This window comes from Triturus cristatus, chromosome 1_2, assembly GCF_964204655.1.
Source record: "Triturus cristatus chromosome 1_2, aTriCri1.1, whole genome shotgun sequence".
Classification (NCBI taxonomy): domain Eukaryota; kingdom Metazoa; phylum Chordata; class Amphibia; order Caudata; family Salamandridae; genus Triturus; species Triturus cristatus.
In genome coordinates, this window is record NC_140580.1 from 507,924,757 (window position 1) to 507,952,377 (window position 27,621).

The window sequence follows — 27,621 nt, forward strand, 5'->3', positions numbered from 1 at the left end:
ATCTGCCCCCGGGGGGTAAAAAGCCCACTAGACACCAGGGATTTATTTTTTGTTGTAAATTGGGGTGGGGGCTGTCCAATATGGGCATGCCCATGCCCCCACCCACCCTCTGCAAATATGACAGCCTTTCTGCCCTCCCTGGGGGGAAGATGGGGGCATTAGCCCCAAATCTGCCCCCCCGGGGGGGGCAGAAAGTCCACTATACGCCAGGGATTTATTCTTTCTTGTAAATTGGGGTGGGGACTGCCCAATATGGGCATGCCCATGCCCCCACCCACCCTCCACAAAAATGACAGCCTTTCTGCCCCCCCTGGGGGGCAGATGGGGGCATTAGCCTCAAATCTGCCCCCCCGGGGTGGCAAAAAGCCCAGTAGACACCAGAGATTTTTTAGGCAAATTTTAATTAGGGTGGGGGCATTGGCCTGGCCGTTTTGGGCAGCCCCCACCCTAATTAAAATTTGACCAAAAACTCCTTGGCGTCTAGTGGACTTTCTGCCCCCCCTGCGGGCAGATGGGGGCATTAGCCCCCAATCTGCCATGCCAGGGGGGCAAAAAGCCCAATAGACGCCAGGGAGCTTCTTTGGGGCAAATTTGAATTAGGGTGGGGGCTCCCAAAACCGGCATGCCCATGCCCCCACCCCCAACCCCCGCAAAAATAACAGCATTCCTGCTCCCCTGGGGGGAAGATGGGGCAGTAGCCCCCAATCTGCCCCCCAGGGGGGCAAAAAGCCCACTAGATGCCAGGGATTTTTTTGGCAAATTTTAATTAGGGTGGGGACATTGGCATGCCCGTTTTGGGCAGCCCCCAACCTAATAAAAATTTGCCCAAAAACCTCCCTGGCATCTAATGGACTTTCTACCCCCCCCCCCCCCCCCCCGGGCAGAAGTGGGCTTTAGCCGCCAATCTGCCCCACCGGGGGGAAAAAAAGCCCACTAGATGCCAGGGATTTTTGGGGGGCAAATTTGTATTAGGGTGGAGGGTCCCAAAAAGGGCATGCCCATGCCCCTACCATAATTACAGCCTTCCTGCCCCCCTGGGGAACAGATGGGACAGTAGCCCCCAGTCTACCACCCCGGGGGGCAAAACACCCACTAGACGCCAGGGATTTTTTGGGGCAAATTTTAATTAGGGTGGGGGCATTGGCATATCCGTTTCGGGCAGCCCCCACCCTAATTAAAATTTGCCCCAAAAACTCCCTGGCATCTAGTGGACTTTCTGCCTCCCCTGGGGGGCAGATGGGGGCGTCAGCCCCCAATCTGTCCTGCCAGGGGGGCAAAAAGCCCAGTAGATGCCAGGGATTATTTTGGGGCAAATTTGAATTAGGGTGGGGGTTGCCTAAAACGGACATGCTCAGGCCCCCACCCCCTCCCTGCAAAAATTACAGCCTTTCTGCCCCCGTGGGGGACAGATGGGGCAGTAGCCCCCAATCTTCCCCCACGGGTGGCAAAAAGCCCATTAGAAGCCAGGGATTTTTTTGGGCAAAATTTAATTAGGGTGGGGGCATTGGCATGCCTATTTTGGGCAGCCCCCACCCTAATTAAAATTTGCCCCAAAAACTCCCTGGCGTCTAGTGGATTTTCTACCTCCCCTGGGGGGCAGATTGGGGCATCAGCCCCCAATCTGCCCTGTTGGGGGGGGTAAAAAGCCCACTAGACGCCAGGGATTATTTTGGGACAAATTTTAATTAGGTTGGGGGTTGCCCAAAACTGACATGCCCATGCCCCCACCCCCTCCCTGCAAAAGCCTTCCCGCCCCCGTGGGGGACAGATGGGGCAGTAGCCCCCAATCTGCCCACCCTGGGGGGCAAAAAGCCCACTAGACGCCAGGGATTTTTTGGGGCAAATTTTAATTAGGGTGGGGGCATTGGCATGCCCGTTTTGGGCAACCCCCACCCTAATTAAAATTTACCCAAAAAACTCTCTGGTGCCTAGTGGACTTTCTGCCTCCCCTGGGGGGCAGATGGGGGCATTAGCCCCCATCTGCCCCACCGGGGGGGGCAAAAATCCCACTAGACGCCAGGGAGTGTTTTGGGGAAAATTTTAATTAGGGTGGGGGTTGCCCAAAACTGGCATGCCCATGCCCCCACCCCCTCCCCTACGTTTTGGACCCTTGCCTTTCGCGGGTACCTGGGCCTCCCACACGAGTGAGGCACCGTTTTTATCAGGAGACCCGGGGAAACGCTGGGTGGTAGGAAATTTGTGTCAGCCCGGTGATGCTACAACTTTCCCACACCAAAATGTGTGAAAAAAGTGTTTTTTTCAGGTAAAATTGAGGTTTGCAGGGGATTCTGGGTAAGGAAACGTTGGGGATCCACGCAAGCCATACCTCCCTGGAAGCCGCCGGGTGTCTAGTTTTCAGAAATGTATGGGTTTGGTAGGTTTCCTTAGATGGCCACCGAGCACCGGGCCAAAAACCCAAATGACCCCCCTTGCAAAACCAGGTGGTTTTGCAATAGGCCATTTTGATGTCGCCTCACAACGTTTTGGGCCCTTGCCTGCCGCGGGTACTTGGGCCTCCCACACAAGTGAGGCACCATTTGTACCGGGAGACCTGGGGGAAAGCTGGGTGGTGGTAAATTTGTGTGAGCCCAGTGATGCCACAACTTTCCCACACCAAAATGTGTGAAAAAAGTGATTTTTTCAGCTAAAATTGAGGTTTGCAGGGGATTCTGGGTAAGGAAACATTGGGGGATCCATGCAAGCCATCCCTCCCTGGAAGCCTCCGGGTGTCTAGTTTTCAGAAATGCATGGGTTTGGTAGGTTTCCCTAGATGGCCGCCGAGCACTGGGCCAAAAACCCAAGTGACCCCCCTTGCAAAACCAGGTGGTTTTGCGATAGGCCATTTTGATGTCGCCTCACTACGTTTTGGGCCCTTGCCTGTCGCGGGTACTTGGGCCTCCCACACAAGTGAGGCACCATTTTTACTGGGAGAGCTGGGGTAACACTGGGTGGTGGTAAATTTGTGTGAGCCCGGTGATGCCACAACTTTCCCACACCAAAATGTGTGAAAAAAGTGATTTTTTCAGCTAAAATTGAGGTTTGCAGGGGATTCTGGGTAAGGAAACGTTGGGGGATCCATGCAAGCCATACCTCCCTGGAAGCCGCCAGGTGTATAGTTTTCAGAAATGTGTGGGTTTGGTAGGTTTCCCTATGTGCCGGCAGAACTACGGTTCAAAAACTACAGCTAGTCACTTTGCCAAAAAAGGGTCATTTCTCACTGCAAAATTGAGGTGTGGCCACGTTGCGTTTTGCGCCGTTTCCTGTCGCGGGCACTAGGCCGACCTGCACAAGTGAGGTACCATTTTTCTCGTAGGACTTTGGGGAACGCGGGGTGGGTGGAAATTTGTGGATCCACGCAGATTCCAGAACTTTCCATCTCACAGAAATGTGGGGAAAATGTGTTTTTTTTGTCAATATTTTTTGTTTGCAAGGGATTCTGGGTAACAGACCATGGTGGGGGGCACTCAAGTCACCCCATTCTGGATTCCCCTGGGTGCCTAGTTTTCAAAAATGTATAGGTTTGCTAGGTTTCCCTAGGTGCCGGCAGGGCTAGGGTTAAAAAACTACAGCTAGTCACTTTGCCAAAAAAGGGTCATTTTTCACTGCAAAATTGAGGTGTGACCACATTGCGTTTTGCGCCGTTTCCTGTCGCGGGCACTAGGCCGACCCGCACAAGTGAGGTACCATTTTTCTCTTAGGACTTTGGGGAACGCGGGGTGGGTGGAAATTTGTGGATCCACGCAGATTCCGGAACTTTCCATCACAGAAATGTGGGGAAAATGTGTTTTTTTTGTCAATTTTTAACGTGTGCAAGGGATTCTGGGTAACAGACCATGGTGGGAGGCACTCAAGTCACCCCATCCTGGATTCCCCTGGGTGTCTAGTTTTCAAAAATGTATAGGATTGCTAGGTTTCCCTAGGTGCCGGCAGGACTAGGGTTCAAAAACTACAGCTAGACACTTAGCCAAAAAAGGGTCATTTTTCACTGCAAAATTGAGGTGTGACCACGTTGCGTTTTGCGCCATTTCCTGCCGCGGGCACTAGTCCGACTGGCACAAGTGAGGTACCATTTTTCTCGTAGGACTTTGGGGAACACGGGGTGGGTGAAAATTTGTGGATCCACGCAGATTCCAGAACTTTCCATCACAGAAATGTGGGGAAAATGTGTTTTTTTTCTCAATTTTTTTGTTTACAAGGGATTCTGGGTAACAGACCATGGTGGGAGGCACTCAAGTCACTCCCATCCTGGATTCCCCTGGGTGACTAATTTTCAAAAATGTATAGGTTTGCTAGGTTTCCCTAGGTGCCGGCAGGGCTAGGGTTAAAAAACTACAGCTAGTCACTTTGCCAAAAAAGGGTCATTTTTCACTGCAAAATTGAGGTGTGACCACGTTGCGTTTTGCGCCGTTTCCTGTCGCAGGCACTAGGCCGACCCGCACAAGTAAAGTGCCATTTTTCTCGTAGGACTTTGGGGAACGCGGGGTGGGTGGAAATTTGTGGATCCACGCAGATTCCAGAACTTTCCATCACAGAAATGTGGGGAAAATGTGTTTTTTTTGTCAATTTTTTGCATTTGCAAGGGATTCTGGGTAACAGACCATGGTGGGAGGCACTCAAGACACCCCATACTGGATTCCCCTGGGTGTCTAGTTTTCAAAAATGTATAGGTTTGCTAGGTTTCCCTAGGTGCCGGCAAGGCTAGGGTTCAAAAACTACAGCTAGGCACTTTGCCAAAAAAGGGTCATTTTTCACTGCAAAATTGAGGTGTGACCACATTGCGTTTTGCGCCGTTTCCTGTCGCGGGCACTAGGCCGACCCGCACAAGTGAGGTACCATTTTTCTCGTAGGACTTTGGGGAACGCGGGGTGGGTGGAAATTTGTGGATCCACGCAGATTCCGGAACTTTCCATCACAGAAATGTGGGGAAAATGTGTTTTTTTTGTCAATTTTTAACGTGTGCAAGGGATTCTGGGTAACAGACCATGGTGGGAGGCACTCAAGTCACCCCATCCTGGATTCCCCTGGGTGTCTAGTTTTCAAAAATGTATAGGATTGCTAGGTTTCCCTAGGTGCCGGCAGGACTAGGGTTCAAAAACTACAGCTAGACACTTAGCCAAAAAAGGGTCATTTTTCACTGCAAAATTGAGGTGTGACCACGTTGCGTTTTGCGCCATTTCCTGCCGCGGGCACTAGTCCGACTGGCACAAGTGAGGTACCATTTTTCTCGTAGGACTTTGGGGAACACGGGGTGGGTGGAAATTTGTGGATCCACGCAGATTCCAGAACTTTCCATCACAGAAATGTGGGGAAAATGTGTTTTTTTGTCAATTTTTTTGTTTACAAGGGATTCTGGGTAACAGACCATGGTGGGAGGCACTCAAGTCACTCCCATCCTGGATTCCCCTGGGTGACTAATTTTCAAAAATGTATAGGTTTGCTAGGTTTCCCTAGGTGCCGGCAGGGCTAGGGTTAAAAAACTACAGCTAGTCACTTTGCCAAAAAAGGGTCATTTTTCACTGCAAAATTGAGGTGTGACCACGTTGCGTTTTGCGCCGTTTCCTGTCGCAGGCACTAGGCTGACCCGCACAAGTAAAGTGCCATTTTTCTCGTAGGACTTTGGGGAACGCGGGGTGGGTGGAAATTTGTGGATCCACGCAGATTCCAGAACTTTCCATCACAGAAATGTGGGGAAAATGTGTTTTTTTTGTCAATTTTTTGCATTTGCAAGGGATTCTGGGTAACAGACCATGGTGGGAGGCACTCAAGACACCCCATCCTGGATTCCCCTGGGTGTCTAGTTTTAAAAAATGTATAGGTTTGCTAGGTTTCCCTAGGTGCCGGCAAGGCTAGGGTTCAAAAACTACAGCTAGGCACTTTGCCAAAAAAGGGTCATTTTTCACTGCAAAATTGAGGTGTGACCACGTTGCGTTTTGCGCCGTTTCCTGTCGCGGGCACTAGGCCCACCCGCACAAGTGAGGTACCATTTTTCTCGTAGGACTTTGGGGAACGCGGGGTGGGTGGAAATTTGTGGATCCACGCAGATTCCGGAACTTTCCATCACAGAAATGTGGGGAAAATGTGTTTTTTTTGTCAATTTTTAACGTGTGCAAGGGATTCTGGGTAACAGACCATGGTGGGAGGCACTCAAGTCACCCCATCCTGGATTCCCCTGGGTGTCTAGTTTTCAAAAATGTATAGGATTGCTAGGTTTCCCTAGGTGCCGGCAGGACTAGGGTTCAAAAACTACAGCTAGACACTTAGCCAAAAAAGGGTCATTTTTCACTGCAAAATTGAGGTGTGACCACGTTGCGTTTTGCGCCATTTCCTGCCGCGGGCACTAGTCCGACTGGCACAAGTGAGGTACCATTTTTCTCGTAGGACTTTGGGGAACACGGGGTGGGTGGAAATTTGTGGATCCACGCAGATTCCAGAACTTTCCATCACAGAAATGTGGGGAAAATGTGTTTTTTTTGTCAATTTTTTTGTTTACAAGGGATTCTGGGTAACAGACCCTGGTGGGAGGCACTCAAGTCACTCCCATCCTGGATTCCCCTGGGTGACTAATTTTCAAAAATGTATAGGTTTGCTAGGTTTCCCTAGGTGCCGGCAGGGCTAGGGTTAAAAAACTACAGCTAGTCACTTTGCCAAAAAAGGGTCATTTTTCACTGCAAAATTGAGGTGTGACCACGTTGCGTTTTGCGCCGTTTCCTGTCGCAGGCACTAGGCTGACCCGCACAAGTAAAGTGCCATTTTTCTCGTAGGACTTTGGGGAACGCGGGGTGGGTGGAAATTTGTGGATCCACGCAGATTCCAGAACTTTCCATCACAGAAATGTGGGGAAAATGTGTTTTTTTTGTCAATTTTTTGCATTTGCAAGGGATTCTGGGTAACAGACCATGGTGGGAGGCACTCAAGACACCCCATCCTGGATTCCCCTGGGTGTCTAGTTTTCAAAAATGTATAGGTTTGCTAGGTTTCCCTAGGTGCCGGCAAGGCTAGGGTTCAAAAACTACAGCTAGGCACTTTGCCAAAAAAGGGTCATTTTTCACTGCAAAATTGAGGTGTGACCACGTTGCGTTTTGCGCCGTTTCCTGTCGCGGGCACTAGGCCCACCCGCACAAGTGAGGTACCAATTTTCTTGTAGGACTTTGGGGAACGCGGGGTGGGTGGAAATTTGTGGATCCACGCAGATTCCGGAACTTTCCATCACAGAAATGTGGGGAAAATGTGTTTTTTTTGTCAATTTTTTACGTTTGCAAGGGATTCTGGATAACAGACCTTGGAGGGAGGCACTCAAGTCACCCCATCCTGGATTCCCCTGGGTGTCTAATTTAAAAAAATGTATAGGTTTGCTAGGTTTCCCTAGGTGCCGGCAGGGCTAGGGTTCAAAAACTACAGCTAGTCACTTTGCCAAAAAAGGGTCATTTTTCACTGCAAAATTGAGGTGTGACCACGTTGCATTTTGCGCCGTTTCCTGTCGCGGGCACTAGGCCGACCCGCACAAGTGAGGTACCATTTTTCTTGTAGGACTTTGGGGAACGCGGGGTGGGTGGTAATTTGTGGATCCACGCAGATTCCAGAACTTTCCATCACAGAAATGTGGGGAAAATGTGTTTTTATTGACCATTTTTTACGTTTGCAAGGGATTCTGGGTAACAGACCTTGGTGGGAGGCACTCAAGTCACCCCATCCTGGATTTCCCTGGGTGTCTAGTTTTCAAAAATGTATAGGTTTGCTAGGTTTCCCTAGGTGCCGGCAGGGCAAGGGTTCAAAAACTACAGCTAGTCACTTTGCCAAAAAAGGGTCATTTTTCACTGCAAAATTGAGGTGTGACCACGTTGCGTTTTGCGCCGTTTCCTGTCGCGGGCACTACGCTGACCCGCACAAGTGAGGTACCATTTTTCTCGTAGGACTTTGGGGAACGGGGGATGGGTGGAAATTTGTGGATCCACGCAGATTCCGGAACTTCCCATCACAGAAATGTGGGAAAATGTGGTTTTTTTGGTCAATTTTTTATGTTTGCAAGGGATTCTGGGTAACAGACCATGGTGGGAGGCACTCAAGTCACCCCATCCTGGATTCCCCTGCGTGTCTAGTTTTCAAAAATGTATAGGTTTGCTAGGTTTTCCTAGGTGCCTGCAGGGCTAGAGTTCACAAACTACAGCTAGTCACTTTGCCAAAAAAAGGGTCATTTTTCACTGCAAAATTGAGGTGTGACCACGTTGCGTTTTGCGCCGTTTCCTGTCGCGGGCACTAGGCGACCCGCACAAGTGAAGTACCATTTTTCTCGTAGGACTTTGAGGAACGCGGGGTGGGTGGAAATTTGTGGATCCACGCAGATTCCAGAACTTTCCATCACAGAAATGTGGGGAAAATTTGTTTTTATTGTCAATTTTTTACGTTTGCAAGGGATTCTGGGTAACAGACCTTGGTGGGAGGCACTCAAGTCACCCCATCCTGGATTTCCCTGGGTGTCTAGTTTTCAAAAATGTATAGGTTTGCTAGGTTTCCCTAGGTGCCGGCAGGGCAAGGGTTCAAAAACTACAGCTATTCACTTTGCCAAAAAAGGGTCATTTTTCACTGCAAAATTGAGGTGTGACCACGTTGCGTTTTGCGCCGTTTACTGTCGCGGGCAGTACGCCGACCCGCACAAGTGAGGTACCATTTTTCTCGTAGGACTTTGGGGAACGCGGGATGGGTGGAAATTTGTGGATCCACGCAGAGTCCGGAACTTCCCGTCACAGAAATGTGGGAAAATGTGTTTTTTTTGGTCAATTTTTTACGTTTGCAAGGGATTCTGGGTAACAGACCATGGTGGGAGGCACTCAAGTCACCCCATCCTGGATTCCCCTGGGTGTCTAGTTTTCAAAAATGTATAGGATTGCTAGGTTTCCCTAGGTGCCGGCAGGACTAGGGTTCAAAAACTACAGCTAGACACTTAGCCAAAAAAGGGTCATTTTTCACTGCAAAATTGAGGTGTGACCACGTTGCGTTTTGCGCCATTTCCTGCCGCGGGCACTAGTCCGACTGGCACAAGTAAGGTACCATTTTTCTCGTAGGACTTTGGGGAACACGGGGTGGGTGGAAATTTGTGGATCCACGCAGATTCCAGAACTTTCCATCACAGAAATGTGGGGAAAATGTGTTTTTTTTGTCCATTTTTTTTGTTTACAAGGGATTCTGGGTAACAGACCATGGTGGGAGGCACTCAAGTCACTCCCATCCTGGATTCCCCTGGGTGACTAATTTTCAAAAATGTATAGGTTTGCTAGGTTTCCCTAGGTGCCGGCAGGGCTAGGGTTAAAAAACTACAGCTAGTCACTTTGCCAAAAAAGGGTCATTTTTCACTGCAAAATTGAGGTGTGACCACGTTGCGTTTTGCGCCGTTTCCTGTCGCAGGCACTAGGCTGACCCGCACAAGTAAAGTGCCATTTTTCTCGTAGGACTTTGGGGAACGCGGGGTGGGTGGAAATTTGTGGATCCACGCAGATTCCAGAACTTTCCATCACAGAAATGTGGGGAAAATGTGTTTTTTTTGTCAATTTTTTGCATTTGCAAGGGATTCTGGGTAACAGACCATGGTGGGAGGCACTCAAGACACCCCATCCTGGATTCCTCTGGGTGTCTAGTTTTCAAAAATGTATAGGTTTGCTAGGTTTCCCTAGGTGCCGGCAAGGCTAGGGTTCAAAAACTACAGCTAGGCACTTTGCCAAAAAAGGGTCATTTTTCACTGCAAAATTGAGGTGTGACCACGTTGCGTTTTGCGCCGTTTCCTGTCGCGGGCACTAGGCCCACCCGCACAAGTGAGGTACCAATTTTCTTGTAGGACTTTGGGGAACGCGGGGTGGGTGGAAATTTGTGGATCCACGCAGATTCCGGAACTTTCCATCACAGAAATGTGGGGAAAATGTGTTTTTTTTGTCAATTTTTTACGTTTGCAAGGGATTCTGGATAACAGACCTTGGAGGGAGGCACTCAAGTCACCCCATCCTGGATTCCCCTGCGTGTCTAGTTTTCAAAAATGTATAGGTTTGCTAGGTTTTCCTAGGTGCCTGCAGGGCTAGAGTTCAAAAACTACAGCTAGTCACTTTGCCAAAAAAAGGGTCATTTTTCACTGCAAAATTGAGGTGTGACCACGTTGCGTTTTGCGCCGTTTCCTGTCGCGGGCACTAGGCGACCCGCACAAGTGAAGTACCATTTTTCTCGTAGGACTTTGAGGAACGCGGGGTGGGTGGAAATTTGTGGATCCACGCAGATTCCAGAACTTTCCATCACAGAAATGTGGGGAAAATTTGTTTTTATTGTCAATTTTTTACGTTTGCAAGGGATTCTGGGTAACAGACCTTGGTGGGAGGCACTCAAGTCACCCCATCCTGGATTTCCCTGGGTGTCTAGTTTTCAAAAATGTATAGGTTTGCTAGGTTTCCCTAGGTGCCGGCAGGGCAAGGGTTCAAAAACTACAGCTATTCACTTTGCCAAAAAAGGGTCATTTTTCACTGCAAAATTGAGGTGTGACCACGTTGCGTTTTGCGCCGTTTCCTGTCGCGGGCACTAGCCGACCCGCACAAGTGAGGTACCATTTTTCTCGTAGGACTTTGGGGAACGCGGGATAGGTGGAAATTTGTGGATCCACGCAGATTCCGGAACTTCCCATCACAGAAATGTGGGAAAATGTGTTTTTTTTGGTCAATTCTTTACGTTTGCAAGGGATTCTGGGTAACAGACCATGGTGGGAGGCACTCAAGTCACCCCATCCTGGATTCCCCTGCGTGTCTAGTTTTCAAAAATGTATAGGTTTGCTAGGTTTTCCTAGGTGCCTGCAGGGCTAGAGTTCAAAAACTACAGCTAGTCACTTTGCCAAAAAAAGGGTCATTTTTCACTGCAAAATTGAGGTGTGACCACGTTGTGTTTTGCGCCGTTTCCTGTCGCGGGCACTAGGCGACCCGCACAAGTGAAGTACCATTTTTCTCGTAGGACCTTGAGGAACGCGGGGTGGGTGGAAATTTGTGGATCCACGCAGATTCCAGAACTTTCCATCACAGAAATGTGGGGAAAATTTGTTTTTTTTGTCAATTTTTTAGGTTTGCAAGGGATTCTGGGTATCAGACCATGGTGGGAGGCACTCAAGACACCCCATCCTGGATTCCCCTGGGTGTCTAGTTTTAAAAAATGTAAAGGTTTGCTAGGTTTCCCTAGGTGCCGGCAGGGCTAGGGTTCACAAACTACAGCTAGGCACTTTGCCAAAAAAGGGTAATTTTTCACTGCAAAATTGAGGTGTGACCACGTTGCACTTTGCGCCGTTTCCTGTCGCGGGCACTAGGCCGACCCACACAAGTGAGGTTCCAATTTTCTCGTAGGACTTTGGGGGATGAGGGGTGGGTGGAAATTTGTGGATCCACGCAGATTCCGGAACTTTCCATCACATAAATGTGGGGAAAATGTGGTTTTTTTGTCAATTTTTTACGTTTGCAAGGGATTCTGGGTAACAGACCTTGGTGGGAGGCACTCAAGTCACCCCATCCTGGATTCCCCTGGGTGTTTAGTTTTCAAAAATGTATAGGTTTGCTAGGTTTTCCTAGGTGCCGGCAGGGCTAGGGTTCAAAAACTACAGCTAGTCACTTTGCCAAAAAAGGGTAATTTTTCAATGCAAAATTGAGGTGTGACCACGTTGCGTTTTGCGCCGTTTCCTGTCACGGGCACTAGGCCGACCCGCACAAGTGAGGTACCACTTTTTCTCGTAGGACTTTGGGGAACAAGAGGGGGAGTGGAAATTTGTGGATCCACGCAGATTCCAGAACTTTCCATCACAGAAATGTGGGGAAAATGTGTTTTTTCTGTAAATTTTACGTTTGCAAGGGATTCTGGGTAACAGACCATGGTGGGAGGCACTCAAGACACCCCATCCTGGATTCCCCTGGGTGTCTAGTTTTCAAAAATGTATAGGTTTGCTAGGTTTCCCTAGGTGCCGGCAGGGCTAGGGTTCAAAAACTACAGCTAGTCACTTTGCCAAAAAAGGGTAATTTTTCAATGCAAAATTGAGGTGTGACCACGTTGCGTTTTGCGCCGTTTCCTGTCACGGGCACTAGGCCGACCCGCACAAGTGAGGTACCACTTTTTCTCGTAGGACTTTGGGGAACAAGGGGGGGAGTGGAAATTTGTGGATCCACGCAGATTCCAGAACTTTCCATCACAGAAATGTGGGGAAAATGTGTTTTTTCTGTAAATTTTACGTTTGCAAGGGATTCTGGGTAACAGACCATGGTGGGAGGCACTCAAGACACCCCATCCTGGATTCCCCTGGGTGTCTAGTTTTCAAAAATGTATAGGTTTGCTAGGTTTCCCTAGGTGCCGGCAGGGCTAGGGTTCAAAAACTACAGCTAGTCACTTTGCCAAAAAAGGGTAATTTTTCACTGCAAAATTGAGGTGTGACCACGTTGCGTTTTGCGCCGTTTCCTGTCGCGGGCACTAGGCCGACCCGCACAAGTGAGGTACCATTTTTGTCGTAGGACTTTGGGGAATGCGGGGTGGGTGGAAATTTGTGGATCCACGTAGATTCCAGAACTTTCCATCACAGAAATGTGGGGATATAGTGTTTTTTTTTGTCAATTTTTAATGTTTGCAAGGGATTCTGGGTAACAGACCATGGTGGGAGGCACTCAAGTCACCCCATCCTGGATTCCCCTGGGTGTCTAGTTTTCAAAAACTTATTGGTTTGCTAGGTTTCCCTAGGTGCCGGCAGGGCTAGGGTTAAAAAACTACAGCTAGTCACTTTGCCAAAAAAGGGTCATTTTTCACTGCAAAATTGAGGTGTGACCACGTTGCGTTTTGCGCCATTTCCTGTCGCGGGCACTATGCCGACCCGCACAAGTGAGGTACCATTTTTCTCGTAGGACTTTGGGGAACGCGGGGTTGGTGGACATTTGTGGATCCACGCAGATTCCGGAACTTTCCATCACAGAAATGTGGGGAAAATGTGTTTTTTTTGTCAATTTTTTACGTTTGCAAGGGATTCTGGGTAACAGACCTTGGTGGGAGGCACTCAAGTCACCCCATCCTGGATTCCCCTGGGTGTTTAGTTTTCAAAAATGTATAGGTTTGCTAGGTTTTCCTAGGTGCCGGCAGGCCTAGGGTTCAAAAACTACAGCTAGTCACTTTGCCAAAAAAGGGTAATTTTTCAATGCAAAATTGAGGTGTGACCACGTTGCGTTTTGTGCCGTTTCCTGTCACGGGCACTAGGCCGACCCGCACAAGTGAGGTACCACTTTTTCTCGTAGGACTTTGGGGAACAAGGGGGGGAGTGGAAATTTGTGGATCCACGCAGATTCCAGAACTTTCCATCACAGAAATGTGGGGAAAATGTGGTTTTTCTGTAAATTTTACGTTTGCAAGGGATTCTGGGTAACAGACCATGGTGGGAGGCACTCAAGACACCCCATCCTGGATTCCCCTGGGTGTCTAGTTTTCAAAAATGTATAGGTTTGCTAGGTTTCCCTAGGTGCCGGCAGGGCTAGGGTTCAAAAACTACAGCTAGTCACTTTGCCAAAAAAGGGTAATTTTTCACTGCAAAATTGAGGTGTGACCACGTTGCGTTTTGCGCCATTTCCTGTCGCGGGCACTATGCCGACCCGCACAAGTGAGGTACCATTTTTCTCGTAGGACTTTGGGGAACGCGGGGTGGGTGGACATTTGTGGATCCACGCAGATTCCGGAACTTTCCATCACAGAAATGTGGGGAAAATGTGTTTTTTTTGTCAATTTTTTACGTTTGCAAGGGATTCTGGGTAACAGACCTTGGTGGGAGGCACTCAAGTCACCCCATCCTGGATTTCCCTGGGTGTCTAGTTTTCAAAAATGTATAGGTTTGCTAGGTTTCCCTAGGTGCCGGCAGGGCTAGGGTTCAAAAATTACAGCTAGTCACTTTGCTAAAAAAGGGTCATTTTTTACTGCAAAATTGAGGTGTGACCACGTTGCATTTTGCGCCGTTTCCTGTCGCGGGCACTAGGCCGACCCGCACAAGTGAGGCACCATTTTTCTTGTAGGACTTTGGGAAACACGGGGTGGGTGGAAATTTGTGGATCCACGCAGATTCCAGAACTGTCCATCACAGAAATGTGGGGAAAATGTGTTTTTTTTGTCAATTTTTTACGTTTGCAAGGGATTCTGTGTGACAGACCATGGTGGGAGGCACTCAAGTCACCCCATCCTGGATTCCCCTGGATGTCTAGTTTTCAAAAATGTATAGGTTTGCTAGGTTTCCCTAGGTGCCGGCAGGGCTAGGGTTCAAAAACTACAGCTAGTCACTTTGCCAAAAATGGGGCATTTTTCACTGCAAAATTGAGGTGTGACCACGTTGCGTTTTGCGCCATTTCCTGTCGCGGGCACTAGGCCGACCCGCACAAGTGAAGTACCATTTTTTTCGTAGGACTTTGGGGAACGCAAGGTGGGTGGAAATTTGTGGATCCACGCAGATTCCAGAACTTTCCATCACAGAAATGTGGGGAAAATGTGTTTTTTTTGTCAATTTTTTACGTTTGCAAGGGATTCTGGGTAACAGACCTTGATGGGAGGCACTCAAGTCACCCCATCCTGGATTCCCCTGGGTGTCTAGTTTTCAAAAACGTATTGGTTTGCTAGGTTTCCCTAGGTGCCGGCAGGGCTAGGGTTAAAAAACTACAGCTAGTCACTTTGCCAAAAAAGGGTCATTTTTCACTGCAAAATTGAGGTGTGACCACGTTGCGTTTTGCGCCATTTCCTGTCGCGGGCACTATGCCGACCCGCACAAGTGAGGTACCATTTTTCTCGTAGGACTTTGGGGAACGCGGGGTGGGTGGACATTTGTGGATCCACGCAGATTCCGGAACTTTCCATCACAGAAATGTGGGGAAAATGTGTTTTTTTTGTCAATTTTTTACGTTTGCAAGGGATTCTGGGTAACAGACCTTGGTGGGAGGCACTCAAGTCACCCCATCCTGGATTTCCCTGGGTGTCTAGTTTTCAAAAATGTATAGGTTTGCTAGGTTTCCCTAGGTGCCGGCAGGGCTAGGGTTCAAAAATTACAGCTAGTCACTTTGCTAAAAAAGGGTCATTTTTTACTGCAAAATTGAGGTGTGACCACGTTGCATTTTGCGCCGTTTCCTGTCGCGGGCACTAGGCCGACCCGCACAAGTGAGGCACCATTTTTCTTGTAGGACTTTGGGAAACACGGGGTGGGTGGAAATTTGTGGATCCATGCAGATTCCAGAACTGTCCATCACAGAAATGTGGGGAAAATGTGTTTTTTTTGTCAATTTTTTACGTTTGCAAGGGATTCTGTGTGACAGACCATGGTGGGAGGCACTCAAGTCACCCCATCCTGGATTCCCCTGGATGTCTAGTTTTCAAAAATGTATAGGTTTGCTAGGTTTCCCTAGGTGCCGGCAGGGCTAGCGTTCAAAAACTACAGCTAGTCACTTTGCCAAAAAAGGGTCATTTTTCACTGCAAAATTGAGGTGTGACCACGTTGCGTTTTGCGCCGTTTCCTGTCGCGGGCACTAGGCCGACCCGCACAAGTGAAGTACCATTTTTTTCGTAGGACTTTGGGGAACGCGGGGTGGGTGGAAATTTGTGGATCCACGCAGATTCCAGAACTTTCCATCACAGAAATGTGGGGAAAATGTGTTTCTTTTGTCAATTTTTTACGTTTGCAAGGGATTCTGGGTAACAGACCTTGATGGGAGGCACTCAAGTCACCCCATCCTGGATTCCCCTGGGTGTCTAGTTTTCAAAAATATATAGGTTTGCTAGGTTTTCCTAGGTGCCGGCAGGGCTAGGGTTAAGAAACTACAGCTAGTCACGTTGCCAAAAAAGGGTAATTTTTCACTTCAAAATTGAGGTGTGACCGCGTTGCGTTTTGCGCCGTTTCCTGTCGCGGGCACTAGGCCGACCCACACAAGTGAGGTACCATTTTTCTCGTAGGACTTTGGGGAACGCAGGGTGAGTGGAAATTTGTGGATCAACGCAGATTCCAGAACTTTCCATCACAGAAATGTGGGGGAAATGTGTTTTTTTTGTCACTTTTTTACGTTTGCAAGGGATTCTGGGTAACAGACCATGGTGGGAGGCACTCAAGTCACCCCATCCTGGATTCCCCTGGGTGTCTAGTTTTCAAAAATGTATAGGTTTGATAGGTTTCCCTAGGTGCCGGCAGAGCTAGGGTTCAAAAACAACAGCTAGACTCTTCGCAAAAAATGTGTAAATTTTCAGTGTGAAAACGTGGTGTGTTCACCTTAGGTTTCGAGCCACTTCCTGTTGTGGGCACTATGCCTACCCACACAAGTGAGGTACCATTTTTATCGGGAGACTTAGGGTAGTTCAGATTTGTAAAGCAACTGTTATTACCTATTGATTTTTTGATGCATTTCTCCCTTCCAAATGAAAGACATTGCGTGTAAAAAAAGTCATTTTGAAAAATGACCAATAATTGTCATGCAAGTATGAGTATTCCCAATTTTGAAAATGTGCAAATATGCACTGTTTCTAAACTCTGTAATTTGTTCCCATTTCAGAAATACATAGGTGTCTTTCATACCAATTTTTCCATGTATACATTTTCACACTATAATTGCTATATACCCGGAACTAAAAAAAAAACATTACAAAATGCTGCTCAGTTTTTTACTCTGGGTTCGTTGGGCTCTTGGTGAACCTACAAGTCCTATATATCCCCACAACCAGGAAGGTCCAGCGGATGTAACGGTACATTGCTTTCTAAGAGATGTCATAATTAGAAGAAGTTACAGGTGAAAACGTTGACACAAAAGGCTGCTTTTTTCAACTAATTTTTAATTTTTCTTATATTTAACTGTTAGTTTCTATAAAGAAACCTTGATGGATCTACACAAATGACCCCTTGCTGAATTCAGAATTTTGTCTACTTTTCAAAAATGTATAGCTTTCCAAGATCCATTATTGCTTTTCTACCCATTTCTACCATTATCTGGAAGGAGGTTGAAAACACAAAAAATTGCAAAAATAGGGTATGTCCCAGAAAAATGTCAAAACTGTGTAAAAAAAGTTGGATCAATAGCGAAGAAAATGCATCCAAAATACAATGCCAAATGGCTACAATATCCAAAATATAAAACCAGTGTTAAAGTCCCTCTTTTAACTTTTCTAAATCCATAAAAAACTTCCAATTTGTTTCAAATGTTCTAATGGCCCCAATCCGTCTAGCATAAGCTTCTTCAAATTTTCGAGACTTCTTCATTTTGTTGAACCATTTCAAATGAGAGGGGGCTTCACTAGATTTCCAATTCTGTAAAATTAAGGAACGGGCTACCGTACAAGAAATGAATAAAAAAGCTTTCTCGCCCCTGTTAACCTCACTTTGTCCCCACAACATCCAAATAAAGCTGCCTCGGCCTCTACCAAAACAGTCTTCCCGGTTATTAACCTAATATCTGAAAAAATTGCCTCCCAAAAGGGCCTCAACCGTGGACATGAAAAAAAGATATGGTGCCATCCGCCTTCCCCATCAGCCTGGCAACGGAAGCACTTATTCTCCACTCCTGGAAATCTTTTTTTTTAAGCAGCCGGAGTTAAATATGAAAGCCACCGAGATAGGAAGGACATCCTTTTAAAATTTGCAGCACGCAATGATTTATTTCCTAGAAGACACAGAGCCTCCCATTCATTCAATGAAAAAGTACATCCTGTCTCACGATCTATTTTAGCCAAGTGGCTCTCTAGGACATATGCTTGACCCTGTTTATATAGCAACCGGTACCAGTTCCACCCACCACTCACTCTGGCCCCATAAAGAGCTACCACCAGTTGATTTGGAGCGCCAAAAATGCCACTTGTGTTTTTTAGAAAGTGAGCAATTTGCAGATATTCAAAGTTGGAGGGTTTCAAATGGCTCTCCACCCTACCCATTACCTCTAACCAGGAAATCGCCCTGTTTTGAATTATGAAATGTCTTAGCTCAGAAAGTCCACAACTTTCCCAATTATTAATGTGTCTTAATTGAAACTGAAGGCCAAGACTAGAGGCTTCTCTCAACTTTAAATAATGGAGACCAGAAGAGCCCGTCTTTTAAAAAAACGACTGAAGTCTAAAAGCAAAATCCTTCAATGTCTTATACCTAGTTTTTTTTAGGAAATTTGGAAGTTTTTAATCCGATTCTCGAATCATACTATCTAAAAAGAAGCTATCTTTAGTACATTTAGATTCCATCAGTCCAGACACTAGGTCTAGAAAAGCTGCTTCATAGTAAGTTCTCAAATGAGGCAAAGCTAACCCCCCTTGTGCAATGGGTAATTGGACCACTGTCAACTTTACCCTTGGTACTTTCTTTTCCCAAACAAATTCTCTAAATAAAGTTTCTAATTCTCTAAAAAAAGACATATTTATTTTGATTGGGACATTAGAAAAGAGAAATATTAAAAACGGAAGTATAGACATTTTAATTAAGGAATCTCTACCCACTATCGATAAGGGGAGTATCAACCATTGTTCCAAAAGTTTCTTGATTTTCTCCCTCATTCTTAAATAATTCAGTTTATATAGCTGTTGATACTGGCTAGACACATATATCCCAAGATATCTGATGGGATCAAGATCAGTTGCTTGCCTTCTTAAACAAGTTGGAAAAGAATTTACATTTGTATTAATGGCGAGAACTTTGGTTTTATCTGCATTTATTTTATAACTGCCAATTAATTCAAAGTTCTTGAATTCCCTTAAAACAATTTCAAGGTTGTCTTTATCCGGAGACAAATATAAAATTATGTCATCTGCGAAAAGTTTCGACTTAGGCATGCCACAAATAGATGTTTGAATAGCAGGATTGTTTCGTATTTTAATTGCAAGAGGCTCTATAAAAAAAGTAAAAAGCAAGGGCGACAGCCTGGTCCCACATTTTATTTTTATAGTCCCTGCTTGTTTCGAATTTATAATTACCTGGGCCGTGGCCCCCTGATAAATATTGCGGAGCATGTTGACGACCTGGGGCGGGAAGCCAAACCATCCAAGGGCAAAAAACAAAGTACTCCAATTCACTAAGTCAAAAGCCTTCTCAGCGTCGACCATAACAATACTTGCCGGGATAGAATTTGTATTGAAATAGTCCAAGGCATGTATGCCACAAATAGATGTTTGAATAGCAGGATTGTTTCGTATTTTAATTGCAAGAGGCTCTATAAAAAAAGTAAAAAGCAAGGGCGACAGCCTGGTCCCACATTTTATTTTTATAGTCCCTGCTTGTTTCGAATTTATAATTACCTGGGCCGTGGCCCCCTGATAAATATTGCGGAGCATGTTGACGACCTGGGGCGGGAAGCCAAACCATCCAAGGGCAAAAAACAAAGTACTCCAATTCACTAAGTCAAAAGCCTTCTCAGCGTCGACCATAACAATACTTGCCGGGATAGAATTTGTATTGAAATAGTCCAAGGCATGTATTAAAAACTGTGTGTTTGCCGCCATAGATCTACCCCCAATAAAACCAGTCTGATCACTATGAATTGTCTCTTGGGCGGCAAACAAAAAGCGCCCAGCCCACACTTTCATTAGAATCTTATAATCTGAATTCAGAAGACTGATGGGCCTGTAAGAATTAACATCCGCTGGATTTTTATCTTTTTTAACAAAGGATACAATTATTGATTGTTTAAAACATGTGGGAACCAAGCCTCCCTCTTTTATATAATTAAATAAATTCTTCGGGGGCATAATCAATTCTCCTAAAAAAACTTTATAACATTCAATAGGGAAGCCATCCTGTCCACATGCTTTCGCCCCGGCTGTTGCTCTAATGGCAGCCATGATCTCGGCTGATTCCACATCGGATCCCACTATACTGATCCGGTTATCTGAGAGTTTAGGGATGTTCATATTCATGAAGTATTCCTTGATCTGCTCTTCCTCCACAAGGTATTCAGTCGAATAAAGTTGGTGGAAATGTGTTAGGAAGACCTGATGGATCTCGGCACTATTAGCTACAACTCGACCAGTCTGTGGATCAAGCACTTTCGATATAATGGCTGCTTCTTGTTTTTTCCTGGTTGAATTGGCCAGAAGTTTACCAATTAGTTGACTTTCCTCGTAAACTTTTTGTTGAAATATTATCTAGGTAAAGTTCCAGGGATGGAGCAGTATGAATCTCTACATAATCTTTGATGGACTGTTTATTAAATGTGTGGTCCTCCCTCAGGGTTTTCCTTAAATGCTGATTTGACCCAACTCACATCTGTTTTTCGTATGGTGGAGGGGTTTGTGAAGAGGGTCGGCCTACCCAACTTTGTTAATTCAATTATATGTAGTCAAACCAGGGAATTTTCATGCCTCTCTCACACATAAGGCAGTCATTAAGGATCTCTCTATCCAATAAAGTATGTGGATTTGCTCAGATAGAACAGCAGAAAAGCAAATGAGACACCTTAATGGTCTCCTTGGCATACTCCAACTCAAGCTCCTGATGTATAATGTAGGTAGAGCATGCAGGAGGGACACCCAAAAGTCACCTACGTACCCGATTTTGCCCCACTTGGAGGAGGCTTATGTTAGATGATCCCCTAATTCCTGAGCCGCAAGTAATGTCTGGGAGATACTTCCTCTTATAAACTTCCAGGAGTAGGGCTACAGTGTTTTTACCAATGCATTTGGTCAGATTAAAGATGTAGCCTACCAAGCTTAAGAATTTCTGCCACATTTTAGCAACACATGCTCTGCAATTACTCCTAGCATTCACAACTACTCCTAAAATTTAAAAATCCTCAGTCTGGGCAACAGGTTGACCTTGTAAATAGATACCCGCAACTTACAGTTTCTAGGCTTGCAAAACATATTAAAAGTCTTTGTTTGGTTAGTAACCAGTCCCAATATCGCCATAAGAGATACAAAATCTTGGAATAAAACATTAGGACCATTAGGGGTTCTAGATAATAAAACTACATCATCTGAATATAGAAAAACTGGACCTTTTTTTCTACCAATAGAGGGGCAATCCGATACTGTATTTGAAAGGGCTGCGCCAAGGCCTTTGATATACAAAAGAAGTGCTGACTGTACTGAAGCCAGCACGGAAACCAGATTGCGAAGGATATAAAAAGTTGGTCTCCTCAATGTATCTGGTAAGCTGGTGGTTGAACAGAGACTCCAGCATCTTCCCTATAACCAGGAGAAGAAAGATAGGTCTATAGTTGACTGGGCATGACGGGTCCAAGTTGGGCTTTGTTATAAGAGGAAGTACTAGCTGCTTTTTCCAACATGATGGCCCTGAGCCTGAATTGAGGGAGTGTTGAAAAGGGAATTGATCTGCAGGTTAGTGGAATGGCTGAACGTTTGAGAATGTGCAGTGGGCAAACGTCCAAAGGGGAGCCAGATTAGGTTGTGAATCAAGATCTCAGTCTTTCAAGGAGATCTTTGCAAAAGAGGTTAGTTGCGGGTTCAAAATCTGAGAATCAGGAGTTGGGAACAACTTCTTCACTATTTGTGAATTTAGTATAGATATAAAAAATGTTATCATGAAAACATTTGGACAAATTATCAACAGACACATATGTCGACAGGGTGGACTGATTTCCTGCAGCAGCATTTAAAAAGCAGTTAAGAATTTTGTGTTCGAGTGGCATTAACTGTATCATCAATTTTTTTGTGGACAGACAGGCTTTCGTTTTTTTTAAATGTTTTTCCTGAACTGTTTATGGCCAGGTTTATCGGCAGGTTTGCCTTCCTCCATGAAATTATGCTGCCATTTCCTCTCTAATATTTTGCACTTCAAGTTTTCAGCTTTCAGCATGGCAAAGAACCATGGAGATGAGATGGAAGATATTTTGCTATTATTCTTATTCAAGGGTGCTTTTTTATCAAGATTCACCATGAGGTCAGAATTGAAAGTGACAGGCGTATTGATGTCTATTGACTGGTCGGCCATAAGTTGTGAACAGGCCATATTTAACTTTATTTCTGGGATAGAGTGCCAAGGGTGGTTTAAAGATGCCTTCTTTATTTTGGGGTCCTACGGGAGAGACTGCTGTAGACAGAAAGGAACTAGGTAGTTGTCTGAACAGGCTAAAGGAACAGAGGGCCAAACTTCTAAAGAAGGAATGTTAGAAAAAAATGACATCTAACATGTGGCAGCCATTATGCGTGGGTCTTTCTACCTTTTGAACTAGTTTGGGATCAGACAGGGCTTCAATTAGCTTTGCAACTAGGGCCATCGACATGTAGGTTATAATCATCCAGCACCAAACAGTTAGCATGTTGTAAGCAAGTGATCATGATAGCAGAAGATCGAGCCTCACAAAAATTTGCATCAGGTTTGTGAGGGCGGTAGATAAGCACTCAAGAAATAGAAAAATTATCAGAGACTTTAAGGGTGCATATCAAATATCATGAGTCCTGCCTTGTGGGCCACATGGCGTAGATATGGTGAATTATTAATATTTAAATGGAAGGTTTTGTCCTATCACAAGTGGTTTATTTTGACAAGTGTGACACTACAGGTTTAAACAGCAGGTTCCAGGCTGCAGTTGTAGGCCTGGAATCATGTTTGCCTGGTCACACTAATGGATGGCACAGTAGTGCTTTGATGCATGGATAACCTTCAACTTTTAATACTGTGTGTGTATTCTGGCACCATATACTATGGCCTTATAGGAAAGTTAAAAATGTCACTTAGGAGATATCCAATTTCAACATGTTTTAGAAGTCTGAGTACCTGCACTGGAGCCTGGTTATCAGAGCCCATAAAAACCCCAGCAGCATTAGTCCACAATAAATATGTCTAACCACCGAAAAAGAGGCACATTCTCACAAAAGCATTGCATCCAGGTACACGTCATCCTGTTTTTGAGTCAAATATCAGCTCATGACAATACATACATTTGTTGGAGTAACAGGCTGTTCAACATAAAATTGTTTTAATGGAATGTTCGCTGTGTATGTCAGCATCATGACACCTTATTCATACTTTGATTATTTAATAACGCTTGTTTTCGTGTGCAGCTGCTATGTCAGTGAAATTTCTATCCTTATTTATTTATTTGAGAGGTTTTTTATAGTGCTAGCTAGACTCGAGGGTATCAGACCACTTTGCAAGATGTCAGAACAGGTTCCAAACACTGATAAGAGGGTTCGTATAGGTAGACATAGTATAACCTGAGGGAGTAAGAACATTGCAGAGTTATAAGTCGATCAGAATTAATGATAATTCAACAATATAAATCATTTGAATCCTTTTTTCTATAGTCCTAAAAACTGCAACTGCTCTTTTTGCTTTTCCATTTGTTTTGAACTGTATTATTATATTTGGTGCTTTGGATGTTGTTTGAATAAACAAACATTGAGCGATTAATCCTTGGGTCCTACTTCCAAATTCTCAAGGAGTGGACTGTGAGTTATTTACTCCCTTTCCTTCTCTTGTTTGAGTTCTTAATGGCTCATGTTGGGTTTGCAAACCACATAAGTATGCCTCTTCAATACGTTAAGAGGTTTTATAAAGGAAGACATTATGTTGTGATTGTCTTGCTTGGCAATCACTCCTATGCTTCCAGCAGTGTCAAGTTCCACTCTGTTCATGTCATTTTTTGGTTCCTCCACATAACCTAGTGTTTTGCACCGGATATTATTCAGGGATATGATAAGCTTCCCATGGCCGAGCTCTTGATTACATAATATGCCCTGACACTAACTGTACGATTAATTAAGTAGTGGTCAGTGCTACATGAACCTTGTGGCTCCTGCTATGGTGATTGGGCATGCTCTTCAAATAGAGATACAACCCAGCACTCACCATGAGGACAAGTGTACAAAGACTAATATTAGAGGATTAGCTAGGCATACTAGAAGTGCCATGATGAAGCTGATACAGACAATGTTTCCTTTTGGTAGGGTTAAAGGAACTGTGATGTTCCTGTTGATGTTATCCCAGATGGGGCAGTAATGGAGCACTATAAGCAAGTGGTATGTTGGGCCATGTTCCAAACTTAAAAACATTGATGTAGGGTGGGGAGGCTCAGCATAAGATATTGAACATGACTAATATTTTTTAAATTGAGTCTTACAACTGTTCCCTTGGTTCACAATAGGTGCTACATTGAATGTGAGTAAGCCACAATATGGTGACAGCAAGAAGGGGTTGTAGAGTTGATGCACCCATGCAGGTGTGCACAGCAAATGTCATGACATATCTGGCCAGTGTTGTAAAGGGGGTCAAGAGAGCAGTGTATGAATTCCTCTTATAGATCATTCCTCAGTAGTTTACATCAGTATGCTTGTCAATATTTTTAGTGATATTGTGAGGAATTTGGTTGTTGGTTGAGTGAGGTATTAATCCTGCTCAAGCACAGCCAAAATCATTGTCATGGTGAAACACAAAAGTCACTAAATTGAGTTGTGCTTGACCATCTTGTAACTTGGCACAAAAGCAGTCGGGCTTAACTTAGAGGTAATATGTAAAGTACTTATGCAGCACAGAAACAGCAATAAAATGAAAACACAACACACGAAAAATCCCACACTAATTTAGAAAAATGTAGTACATTTTTTACATTTATTTGATACCAGAATGACAAAAATCCAATTAGTATTATACATGTTAATGTTTGAGGTAAAAATGTATTGGACAAATGTCTGAGAGGCTAAAGTTCAGTGGGGCAAGTCTGCAGGCGGTGTCCGTGGAGGAGGCAATGTTGTCGGGAGCCCCCAGACGATGACACTCTGAAGATTTCTACATTTGGAATTAGTCTCTGGAAGTTAATAATATTCAGCAGGGACAAAACTGCGAGCTGTAGCGAAAGAGGTTGGATACCCCTTCTGCGACTGACCTCTGAACAGGATTTGCTGCAGATAAGAAGTACTTAGCGGTAACTGCTTGAAAGTCAGGCTGACCAGCAATGCACCTTGGTAGGATTTACAAGTAGATAGGTCCTGCTCTCAGTGCTTGAAGCACTTTTTAGCCAAAACGTTTGTAAGTCCCACGTTTCTGGATATCGTTAGCACCTCATCCAAGGATTCAGGACTGGATGGGCACCACTTTGAGGGTCAGTACTCACTAATGCTGGGCCCAGGTGTGGGTTCAAGATGGTTGAAGCCTATTCTGTCCCTGACACTTGGATGAGAAGGCCAATCTACTAGCCCTTGGGGTCACTCTAAGAGTCTTGGGTTAAAAAAGTGGAACAGAGCTCAATCTTCAGGGCAGGCTGGTTTTAAGGCAGGCTTCATGCAGAAGAATGGTCATTCCAGGTGCAGCAAAACAATTATCTAAAGATTGAGTCTGAGGGTCCTAATTTTATACCTGGGGCCTTCTTTGAAGTAGGAGACTTTTCTAGATATTTCTCTCTCTGGTGCTTTGAGTTATCTGCCTCCCCTGTCCAGGTTCCAGCCCGACTACAGGCACAATAAGGTAGTGTGAAGTACTTTGTGTGAAGGCAGGGCAAAGCCTACTGATTTGCAAGTGGGGCTGTGCCCAGCTCTGCCCACATCCTGCCTGCAATTGTCCATCCAGGCACACCTAATCCCTCTATAGTGTGTATGTCTGGGAGGAATATACAAAATCCAACTGCAGTTAGTAATGTGACCAAGAAATAGGCTGCAATATAAATATACTATTTGCACTAACAATATTTTTCCCCTACATTGTGCTCTGTACAGTGGTAAGGTGCAAAGTACTAAGACCAACAAAAACTAACCCCGAAAAATAGGAAGGATGAAGGAAAAGGTTTGCGGTAAAACCACCCTTAGGCTGACAGGTCTAACATCCACAAATTATCACCCTATACTTATCTGTGGTTTCCCGCATACTTGTCAGTGCAACAAACTCGCATTCTCCTGCTTTTGAGGCTTGACATTCTGATCACGACCCAGAGTCTTGTTCAAATGTGAACTCCAGTCCAGTGTTTGTTGCCCTTCCTTTCTCACCTGTCTCTGCTTCTCTACTGTGAGATACTAATCTACAATGCTCATTGTACAGGACTTCATGGACAGCAAGGTCCTTCAGCAAGTTTATGCGCAGGAACCTAAACGGAACCATCTGTGAGTTGTGAATGGTAAAAACACGTTTACTAGAATCTTTCTTTATCAAGGATGACATACAGTGGATGTTAGGTGCAGAGTTTTGAAAGTTAAGTAAAGGTTTTGATGAACAATCATGTTCACTAATATTGAGGCAGAAGAAACCCAATTATCTAATTGAGAAAAGATTACTAGGAGATCTTGCTAGAACAACAATATTTGCAGCCGACGAGAGGGTACGACAGTTTCTAAAAGTCAATTTTTTATAAACAGTCTATTAAGAATCGAAGATCAGGTTAAACAAATTATTTTCCTTGCAATGTACAATGAATAGATGATCTCAGTATGAATGTTACTTAAACCTACTGTACAGAAAGAAGATGGCACACAGCTTCCCCAATTGAGCTGGTGAGATTGAAAACAAATATACATCCAGATCTCTAAAGATATTATAAACTTTTTTCATTTTCGACTGAAAAGCTAGGTCTTATCTGCATTACTCATAATACCTATAAGCGGAAAGCGTTAAAAAGGACAAGTACTAAGAGGCTGAAAAAGGTACCGAAATACACAAAGTACATTATTCTGCTTTCAACAAGTCTAGACTGAAATTAATTGGCAGTTGTTTTTCTTCCATGCTGTAAAATAAATAAATACGTTTTGAAATCATGCTACTTGAAATGCCCCCAGTTCTTGAACACTTGATGCTGATATTGAGCAACAGTGGTTCCCTGCTGTGGTATCAAAAGGTGAGCATTGCGAGTCTGTTTGAACCAACACATGTCTGGGTGTTTTTATTGCTCAACATGCAGTAGTATAAAGACCCATATTTCAGAGGTAGCTGTGAAATATGGAAAATATTTCACGGTTGCACATCACAGATCCATGTGAAATATGGATTTCTTCATTGTGATGACAACCCGCCGGCCTCTCTACAGAGCTTTATCATTGTTAGTGCTACCGGTATTATATGTTATGGTGGATTAAATAATGCAGAAAGGTTATCGTATTTATGATCCACGGAATATTAATGATGCAGCAGTTTGTCTAACAATGTTATGTTCATCCACTCGAGCAGGAAAAATAATTTTTGTGAAACCTGCAAATAATGTAGCAAATATAAATAGGAGGGAAATGTTGCAGCTACAGGACTGCATAAATCACCATTTACTGTTGTTGTATCAACAATTTATTTACAAAAATATTCTAAGTCTAACCAGTGTCCATTGTTCCCTACAATTTGAAGAAAATAGCTTTTTCAAGCTGCCTACCCCGAAATAAACATGCAATATAAAAATGCATAACCAGTAACATGTGTAAGTAACATTGTCCTACATCACCACCTCGTGGTTTTGGTAACATTTCTATGTCACCAGAACAAGATATGCATATAACTACATAAAATGCCTTAATCAAGAGCGATACCTTTAGTTAATCTTGGCCATTTTCTTCTTAGCTAACAGGGCTCTGATGCGGTGGGATGTTATGCCTATACATCAATGCTAAAATAAAACTACAAGTTCCAGAAGGAGTGGCTGACTGACTGACTGAAGAAAGAAGAAGTGATGAGATCACTTGATATGTATTTTCACAGTTCTCAAGGCCCCTAGTCATAATGTGTGGTTTATC